The sequence below is a fragment of the Mytilus trossulus genome, chromosome 2, assembly GCF_036588685.1.
Source record: "Mytilus trossulus isolate FHL-02 chromosome 2, PNRI_Mtr1.1.1.hap1, whole genome shotgun sequence".
NCBI classification, from domain to species: domain Eukaryota; kingdom Metazoa; phylum Mollusca; class Bivalvia; order Mytilida; family Mytilidae; genus Mytilus; species Mytilus trossulus.
In genome coordinates this window covers 38,951,703-38,961,389 of record NC_086374.1, presented here as the reverse complement: position 1 = coordinate 38,961,389, position 9,687 = coordinate 38,951,703, and the positions used below count along the sequence as shown (strand labels likewise).

The window sequence follows — 9,687 nt, the reverse complement described above, 5'->3', positions numbered from 1 at the left end:
AAGAAAACTAAAAGAAAGTGTTAAGTGAAAATTAAATAATTGGAACAGTCCATTTCTTTCGATACATTTTAATTCAATTAATATCCGAAAAACATGCTACATGTTTAAAAGATTATCGTTACTTCCATATTTATCTTTAGAAGTTCGATTCGTCCAGATAAAGGAACTGTAACATCTTATCTAGCCGGATACGCTGACATTTCTAAAGGTTAGAATTAGCCCACTAAACCAGTGCACGATAAAGCTTTCTTTTGTCTACAAATACTAGTTCATAAATTATTTCAGTAAAATTTTGTATACTAGTAGTTGGTTACATCAATATTTAGTAAAAGAGATTAAAATGTGAGGCGTCACACTGAGCAAACCAAGTATCTGCAGAAGAAGCATGGAAGGAGCAAAGAAAATATCGCTATTAGCAAAAGGCAAATTGCAAACTACCTAGTACATGGGAAAGAGCAATTCGTCTAGTTAATCATACATTGTGGTAAATGAATGAGTAAAGGTTCACTAAAAAACTTCGATTTCCAAATATTCTACATTGCATGTTATTCGGCTGTAAAGCTGTTAAATCTATTAAATGTGTCTTCTCTTGTATTTTTCAGTGCTAAGAAAAATGTCAAACCAAATCCCGGATATAGTTACTATATATATATATGCGCTACAATGACAATTTGAAGTTATTCGAAGGTCTATCTGGCATTCGTCGCACGTACTATAAATGAAGACAAGGTAGGCGAGTTCTGTTCAGAGTTACAGTTATAATTGCAAAGAATAGAATAAAGACACTGTTGGAGGACATTTACGAAGTGAAGACGTTTACCAGCGTCAATATAAAAAAAGAAGATGATGTATGATTGCCAATGAGAAAACTCTCCACAAGAAACCAAATTGACATAGAAATTAACTACTATAGGTCATCGTACGGCCTTCAACAATTAACAAAGCATATACCGTATAGCCAGCTATAAAAGGCCCCGAAATAAAAATTTAATTTGGGTTTTTCCTAAAAATGAATTTGATCTCATATAGATAAAAAAAAAACAATGTGTTGTGGTCAAGCAGATGACCAAAAAATATATTCTGAATCCAGATTTCCCCCATACCTTATAGTTTTAAATTTTGAAATAAAATATTGTTTGAAAGCGTCGAAAAAATGGGGGAAAAATCTGAGTCTGACTGAGACAAAAAACAAAATAACCCCTCCCCCCTTTTTGAAGTTTAATGACTACTCCCTTAATAACCATGACATTAGAGTGAAGGGTTCATTTTATATTTAATGTAAAGCCACTATTACTTCTGTTATAGTTGTCCAGTATTACGAATGTTGAATTAACAACTTTTACAACAGTCTAATTATACTGTTGTCATGAACACGTAACAAAGAAGAAATCTGATATTTTTTGTCAAGGATAAAGGTATGGGAGACTTTCTGTCCGTAGGTGGTATTTGTCTTCTATCATGTCAATCTCATTTTAATAGAAAGTTGTAATTGTGTTGAACAAAATTATAGTTGTAGCAATGATTGAATATTGATAAAGACATTATATAGATAAACAGATTCTTTACCGCATAAAACTTAATAACAAGGACACAAAACGATTTTTTCTCAATTTTTTTTTCTTCTTTTTGAATTAAGAGCAAATAATCATTTCAATGAAAAAATAAATTACAATGTATTTGTATTGTATCACTTTAGACAAATGTGTGTTCATAGTAAAAAAAAAACACAGTTCAGTAAGTCATTTTAAAATGAAAGTTCAGAAGTAATATGTATTACAACAACCGGACAGGAAGTGGATGATCTTAATAATAAAAATATTACAAAAATTTGAACGCTAACGAAAATTTGAAAAAAGTCAATCTACAGAACAAATGAAAAACAACTGCCATATTCCTGACTAGAAACATACATTTTCCGAAGAAAACTCTGAGTTAAACCTGGTTTTAAAGATAGCTAAACCTCCCTCTTGTATGACAGTTGCTTATAGTTTAGTTGCATTGCCAACAGGTGAATCATTTCGGAGTATTCAGCTGTTGGTTTGACTGTTGAAGCATATCATATTCTTTGTTTATTCAATACCTTTAAGTTAACATTGAATTGATTAAATAATTAACCATAAATATCTATTTCAAAAATGTATGTACTTTAAAAAAATTATTGTTCAAAGATTTATTTTAAAATTATATTATAGTGAAGGCCTTTTTAATACGTGAATACACATCAGATATACTTTGACGTTTGGTACACAATCGTTCACCAATGAACGACCTCAAACTAGAATATATTACAAACGTGATGATTTCAACTTTCCAATTGTCAACTTCCCAATTCTCGTTTACTCGTTTACTCGTGCATGTCCACATTGTACGGACCTCTTTGGTCATAGACACTTATCGTGGTTTTTTCGGTCACTGTTCGTTTTGCCGATAATTGTGCTTTCTTTCAATTAAATTGATGTTATAATTCTTTGGGCTGTTTTGACCAAAAAAAATAATCATTTCGGGGTATTCAGCTGTTGCTGATGAATAATTTAAATTAATTTACAAATATGATACGATATTGAAATAAAAACGAAACCATTCGGATCTAAATATGTGTGGATTTAGGGGGACCACCCACCCCGTACGGGGCGCCGAATGGGACTCTTGTGGTTTTGTACTCAAAATTCAATTTTGTACGGACAAAAGTGACTTTTGTTTAACAAAAATGAGTTCAGTTTAACAAAATTTGTATCATACTACAAATTTGAAATTTTGTCATACAAAATTATCTATCAGCGGACAAAAGTCACTTTTGTCATGACAAAATTCATTTTTGTTACACAGACTTGACTTTTGTTACCTAATTTGAAAATTGAGCGACAAAAGTCAATTTTGTTTTTAAATTAGTATAGTTTGGTTTCTGTGAACTAATTTGCATACAAAATCGACTTTTGTTACACAAAAATGACTTTTGTTACACAAAAATGACTTTTGTTACACAAAATTGACTTTTGTTACACAAAATTGACTTTTGTTACACAAAATTGACTTTTGTTACACAAAATTGACTTTTGTTACACAAAATTGACTTTTGTTACACAAAATTGACTTTTGTTACACAAAATTGACTTTTGTGAGACAAAATTGACAAAATTGACTTTTGTCTCAACAAAATTAACAAAATTGAATTTTGTCTCAACAAAATTGACAAAATTGAATTTCGTCTCAACAAAATTGACAAAATTGAATTTTGTCTCAACAAAATTAGAAAAATTGAATTTTGTCTCAACAAAATTAACAAAATTGAATTTTGTCTCAACAAAATTGATTTTTGTCTCACGAAAGTCAATTTTGTCTCACGAAAGTCAATTTTGTCTCATAAAAGTCAATTTTGTTGTTACAAAATTGAATTTTGTCATCACAAAAATGAATTTTGTCGTCACAAAATTGACTTTTGTCTCAACAAAATTGACAAAATTGACTTTTGTCTCAACAAAATTGACTTTTGTCTCAACAAAATTGACAAAATTGACTTTTGTCTCAACAAAATTGACAAAATTGACTTTTGTCTCAACAAAATTAACAAAATTGACTTTTGTCTCAACAAAATTTACAAAATTGACTTTAGTCTCAACAAAATTAACAAAATTGACTTTTGTCTCAACAAAAATGACAAAATTGAATTTTGTCTCAACAAAAATGACAAAATTGAATTTTGTCTCAACAAAAATGACAACATTGAATTTTGTCTCACAAAAGTCTATTTTGTCTCACAAAAGTCAATTTTGTCTCACAAAAGTCAATTTTGTCTCAAAAAAGTCAATTTTGTCTCAAAAAAGTCAATTTTGTCTCACAGAAATTAATTTTGTTTCACAAAAGTCAATTTTGTCTCACAAAATTGAATCTTACCGTACACAATTGACTTTTGTGATTTAATTTCCATATCAGGTAACAAAAGTCAATTTTGTATGCAAATATGTTTATATTTGCATACCTTTAAGACAAAATTGACTTTTGTCATGACAAATATGAATTTTGTCTACAAAAATGAATTTTGTCATGACAAAAATGAATTTTGTCTACACAAATGAATTTTGTCATCACAAAATTGAAGTTCTCACAAAACAAGTCTGTAGCACATAGTTTTGTAAGACAAAAATGATTTTGTTATGACAGAATTGAATTTTGTACAAAACCACAAGAGTCCCATTCGGCGCCCCGTACCCCGTGTGTGGAGAAAAATATTCATCATTTAGATAATCACTGGAGCGGGTCCTCTCTTTAGAAGTCAGTCGATCCCCCAAAGTAAATGTCTGAATCCACCACTGCTGAATGATACATTTATATAAGACAAAAACAAATTAACCTTCTAAGATGAAAAACAGGTTTCTGTTGCAAACAAGAACCTAAAAAAATCAGATCATTTAATTTCAAATGGAGGTATATTTATGATGTTCTTTCTATTAACATTTTAATGTTATGTTTCTGTTGATTCGTTGTTCTACTCTGATATTTGATGCGTTTCCCTCAGTTTAAGTTTGTAACCCGGATTTGTTTTTTTCTCAATCGATTTATGAGTTCCGAACAGCGGTATACTACTGTTGCCTCTATTTACAAGGAAAATGTAGATACTCCATCAGCAGAAAATTAGGTCAAAGTAACATTACAAGCTATCTTTCATTTGAGAGAACCAAGTGAACAAAACAAATGTGTAACACTGACAAGGTAAATACAAAACATAAAAACTTTAACGAACGAGACCCGCATTAAAGGACACTATATAGACACTGTGTAACAGTCAAGTAACACTCAATGGTACATAATGAAATTATAAAGGTCAGCTAACACTTAAATGTACTAATAAAACTGTAACGACAAACACACATTTAATGTTTCCAATAATAATGCAGCGTTTGTCTATGATCTTTTATTAAGGTCTACCAACACCAGTGGTGCATATAACAATTCAAAACAGTCAACCAACACATAATGGTGTCTATGACTGTGTGACGGCCAACCAACATTAAGTAATACCTTCACTTTCACTAAGCACCGGTATACTTCTGGTGCCTCTATCTAACAGCCAATTATATATTATGCTCCTCACAGCACTGTGTAATGATCAACCAAGCCCAAAATGAGCTAATGTCAGTGTATGTTTACATCATTTACATTTTAATTAACAATACATCTTTGAAATTTAAAGATATTCTTCATCAAACTATAAAATTTACAATTATTTTTAATAATGAATGGGTATTCAAATTGCAGATTGGATCTAAAGGTGTGTTCGATTCGAATTCGTGATGTTTTTAATGGTGTTTTCCCTTTAATTTTTTATACCCTTGTATATAATCGGGAGAGTGTATATGTCATTAAGTTTTAGTGTACTATACTATTTGGATTTTAAAGTCAGTTTTCGAGTATTTCTATCATATATATTCACACCATTTTAGCTGCTGGATCCCAATTATTGTCACGTTAACCAAGTATGTCCGTATGGTTTTCTTACCCAATTTTGCAATATAACGGATTTCTAAACAACGGTCATACAAATGGGAGTTTAAGCTAGCTATAAAACTATGCTTATCCTACCATTTTCTTAGTAAAATGCTTGTAGTAAGACAGGAATATGACAGTTGTCTCTTTTAATTTTGTTTGCTAATAAAGTCAAGCGTTTCGTTTTGTCATTTTTTATGGATTTTGCCTTTTTCATTTACTTTTTTTAATACTTTACAAGTTTGTAATATTTCCATTTAAAGTTTTAAACTCAACTTTTAAAACACTACGATAAATAGGAATACTGCTGTGGATAACACAAATACCCAAAACAAACTTCTATGAAACTAAACTGTTTACATGAGTAGGAAATTGATTCTTTTATTCGGTTAAAAATATTTAAACTTTGCTAATAATGCCTCATACAAACACCTATATTAGACTTATACAATCATCGGACATGTCTAAAGCGCACCATAGGACAAAGTCCTAGTTCTAAGACAGCTATGTTGACATGATACTTAAATAAACTCACCATAAAAAAAGAAAGCAAAAAGACCAAATGAAGTACGAAGATGTAAAGCATTGAGGACCCCAAGTTCCGAAAGATTTTGCAAAATATAAATCCGACAATCTATTCCTGAGATGATTATTTTGAACAATACAAAGCTTTAAAAAATCTAGTTTATAACAATGATCATATCAGTGAAAACTCATGTCAAACACAGAAGTACTAACTACTGGTAAGAGAGAAAACCTTCACTTACAGTGGCATCGACCCAGTAGTTGTAAATAAACTCATCAAAGATACCACGATTATAATTGTGACCGCTAGACGTGCATTTTGTTTACTAATAATCAAAAGGTAAAAGTCCAGATGAATTACGGAGTTGAATTATACCAATAGGGTGTTTCCCTGTAATTACAAATTCAATTTTGTATATAAAAGGTAAAATGTATTTTTACTGTCGGGTTGAATATTGAATAGAGATTTATAGTTATATATAGTTATACTTAAGAATGGGGAAAGTTGTATGTTAACAAAATAATATATGTCTATTAAACAAATCAGGGTAATACTGAAATGAAAGGAATATAGTATATATATATACGGCATGTGTATTTTAGCCCATACACATGAAAAATATCCAACGTAAGTAAGTTTTGATAATTTACACCTGTTCTTGTATTTATAAAATCTTGTTTGAAAAAGTTACACGTACTTTTCAAACCAAGGTATATTCTTATAATTTTGACAGTTTGGAAAAGTTCGATTACATTTTCCCATTTATCATTAAAACTATATCACAGATAACCAGACTCTTAAAAAAATTACAGTTGTTGTCCATTTGTTTGATGTGTTTGAGCTTTTGATTTTGCCATTTGAATAGGGACTTTCCATTTTGAATTTTCCTCGGAGTTTAGTATTTTAGTGATTTTACTTTTCGTTACGTCTTCAAAATGCCTTCGGTTATCAAACAGTTAAAATGTCAAATCAATTACACAGCTGACGAGCACTGAAAACCAAAAATTCGAACAAGTTGTGTCAAAAACATGTTAGACAATCTTGGCCTTAGCCGTATTTGACACAACTTTTAGGAATTTTGGATTCTCAATGTTCTTCAACTTTGTACTTGTTAGGCTTTATAAAAATTTTGATATGAGCGTCACTGATGAGTCTTATGTAGACGAAGCGCGTGTATGGCATACAAATTATAATCCTGGTACCTTTGAAAACTATTGGCAATGCCTCGTGTAGAAAAATAGCCTTAGTGTTTTAAATTACTTAACATTTCCCAAACACAAACTTTAGATGAAAAGAGCTTTAATATAGATTGCTTATGGTAAGTAAATGTTATGAACCAGAAACAAATGGTTCAGGAAATGTTTTAGAGATATTAGCCAAGAAACGTATACCTTTTTATTAATATTTTGAATGCTGACTATACAAATTGTAAAAAAGATCGATTTTTTTGGTCGCATTATTTCTTTTTTCATATTTTTTGTCCACCATAGGTTCCTTAACGATGACATGTGACTCTCAGATAATTTGCTCATTTTGGTTTAAAAAGTAATGCTTCCACACTTGAAATTAAAAAAAAGATTTTTTTTTTTAAATTTGTTTCATAAGAATGAATTCCTACTGATGTTTAAGCCTCGGTCACACCTTAACGAATAGCTCGAGCGGATGCCCAAATATTTGACATCTAACATGACAATGGCGACAGTCCGGCCTTTGAACAATTAATGGCTACTGCTGTTTTATCTTAAATGATAATGGCGACAGTCCGGCCTTGTTGTTATAAATGACAAATTTCCTGTTATATGTTTCTCATACTTTAACCGAATTCGATCCTTATCAAATGTGATCAATTATCGACACTTATTGCAAGTGAAGTCGGATATGCTTGATGTGACAGTGTTTCTGATTAAGGTTAATTTTTAGTGGTTTTTGTACCTGGTTTGCTATTGTCAAATGTGTTCATAATTTCATTTTCCTTAATTTCTTCTCAAGATTGAGATTTAACATTGCCGGTTTAGGTCTTCGGATTCTTGTTGCCCTGTGAACTTATTCTGGTGCTGCCTTTGAATCTGAATGTCTTTCTAGAGCACCTGATTTAGAATAAGGTTGCTTGCTTTGAACCAGGATCACCGACTAGAGCACATGTTATCTATAAAAGATCTGTCTTTGAAACATGGTGTCCTTCTAAAACACATCATATCAAATACTTCCTTTTAAATTGAGTACCTTTCTTTATTACATAAAATTAATTTCCGCGATACTTTTGAGGATGGATACTGCTTTAAAGCAAACTGGAAATCTTGGCGCTACATTCGAAACTGGTGAACTGTTCTGAAAAAAAATGAATATAACACGTTATAAATTTTATTGGTTTTAAGTAGTTTTCTCAATTTACGTTCATCAATAACGCTCAACCCCCAAACATGTGAAAACAACGTGTGTAAAAATACGTAGCTCGATTTTATTCTATATATGACAAACAGTGCCAAAACTAGACAAATCCATCTTAGGTAAGCTTTGCCTGAGACAGTTGGGATATTAGTGGCTGAAACAATTCATTTGTCACGTTCAACAAAAACTCGATTTTACTAATCAACCACACAAGTCCAGTCTACAAGGTTGGAGATTGTCCATAGTTAAAAATACACTTACATCTAGATTGGTGAAACATGATCTTGAGAGCCTGTAGTTTTTCTTTTTCTTTTGTTATTTTCATTAATACCTTTTAGTAGTTGAGAGCATTCAGCGATAAAAAAAAATATAGCAATTAACAGTAATTGTTGCTCAAACGGGAACATTTTGTGAAATATAATTGTTTAATAATGAATAAACTGCTTCCGTAAGCACACTATTGTACTTTTAAGTATGCTACTAAAATTTAATATTTCTTCTTATAACATTCTTTATAAATATTCGATATGACCTTCTCATCTTGCATGTATTTTAGATGTTTAAACTTTGCATTATAAATGTTAACAGAAGTGTGTAAGACGAAGATATCTGAATAAGACAAGTTCATAATTGTACTTCATTCATGATTTTCCTAGAATTAAATCTCAAAGTTGTGAGAGAAAAAAACGTGTAAATAATACATATTGACAAAGTTAACTTATATAAAAGAATTTAATCATGTACAAATAATGTCCGTTTATTAGCAAAAGTTTAAAAAAAAAATACAACAGCACTTCTGTGTTGTCTTGAGTTCATAAATATAAATTATCTGTGAATTTTTGAAATACACGGATTTTCTACCTCATGAATAGATTACCATGGATGTATTTGGCAAAACTTTTTGGATTTTTTGGTACTCAATGCTCTTCATCTTTATTTTGCCTTTCTAACATTTGTTTTTATTTGAGTGTGACCGGTGAGTCTATTAAAGACGAAACACGCGTCTGGCGTCAATAGAAAAATTTCAATCCTGGTATCTATGGTGAGTTCAATTAAAGCTGGTAGATCAGATTATTTGGTTTATAGTTTATAAAATAGACTGCGAAAATGTGTTTTTGTTGAAAAAATCTGCGACTGGAACCAAAAATAAAACGACCCCTTATAAATATTATGTACTAGTAAATTGAATACCTTGAGTCGCTCATTAACAACCTGTCCCCTGACTTAAGATAGATAAAAGACTCAATATTTATTGGTTTACAAGATTTTATTTCAAGAGCATTTGATAAAAA

At 30.7% G+C, this 9,687-nt stretch overlaps 1 protein-coding gene across 1 annotated transcript in view; it reads left to right on the top strand.

The window, feature by feature from the left end:
- Positions 1-652: 652 nt before the first annotated feature.
- Positions 653-9,687, top strand: part of LOC134707171 (uncharacterized) — a 57,446-nt gene continuing 48,411 nt past the window's right edge. The window contains exon 1 of the mRNA XM_063566728.1: positions 653-729. The gene's annotated coding sequence lies outside the window, so the exon portion shown is untranslated. The remainder of the gene's footprint in view (positions 730-9,687) is intronic.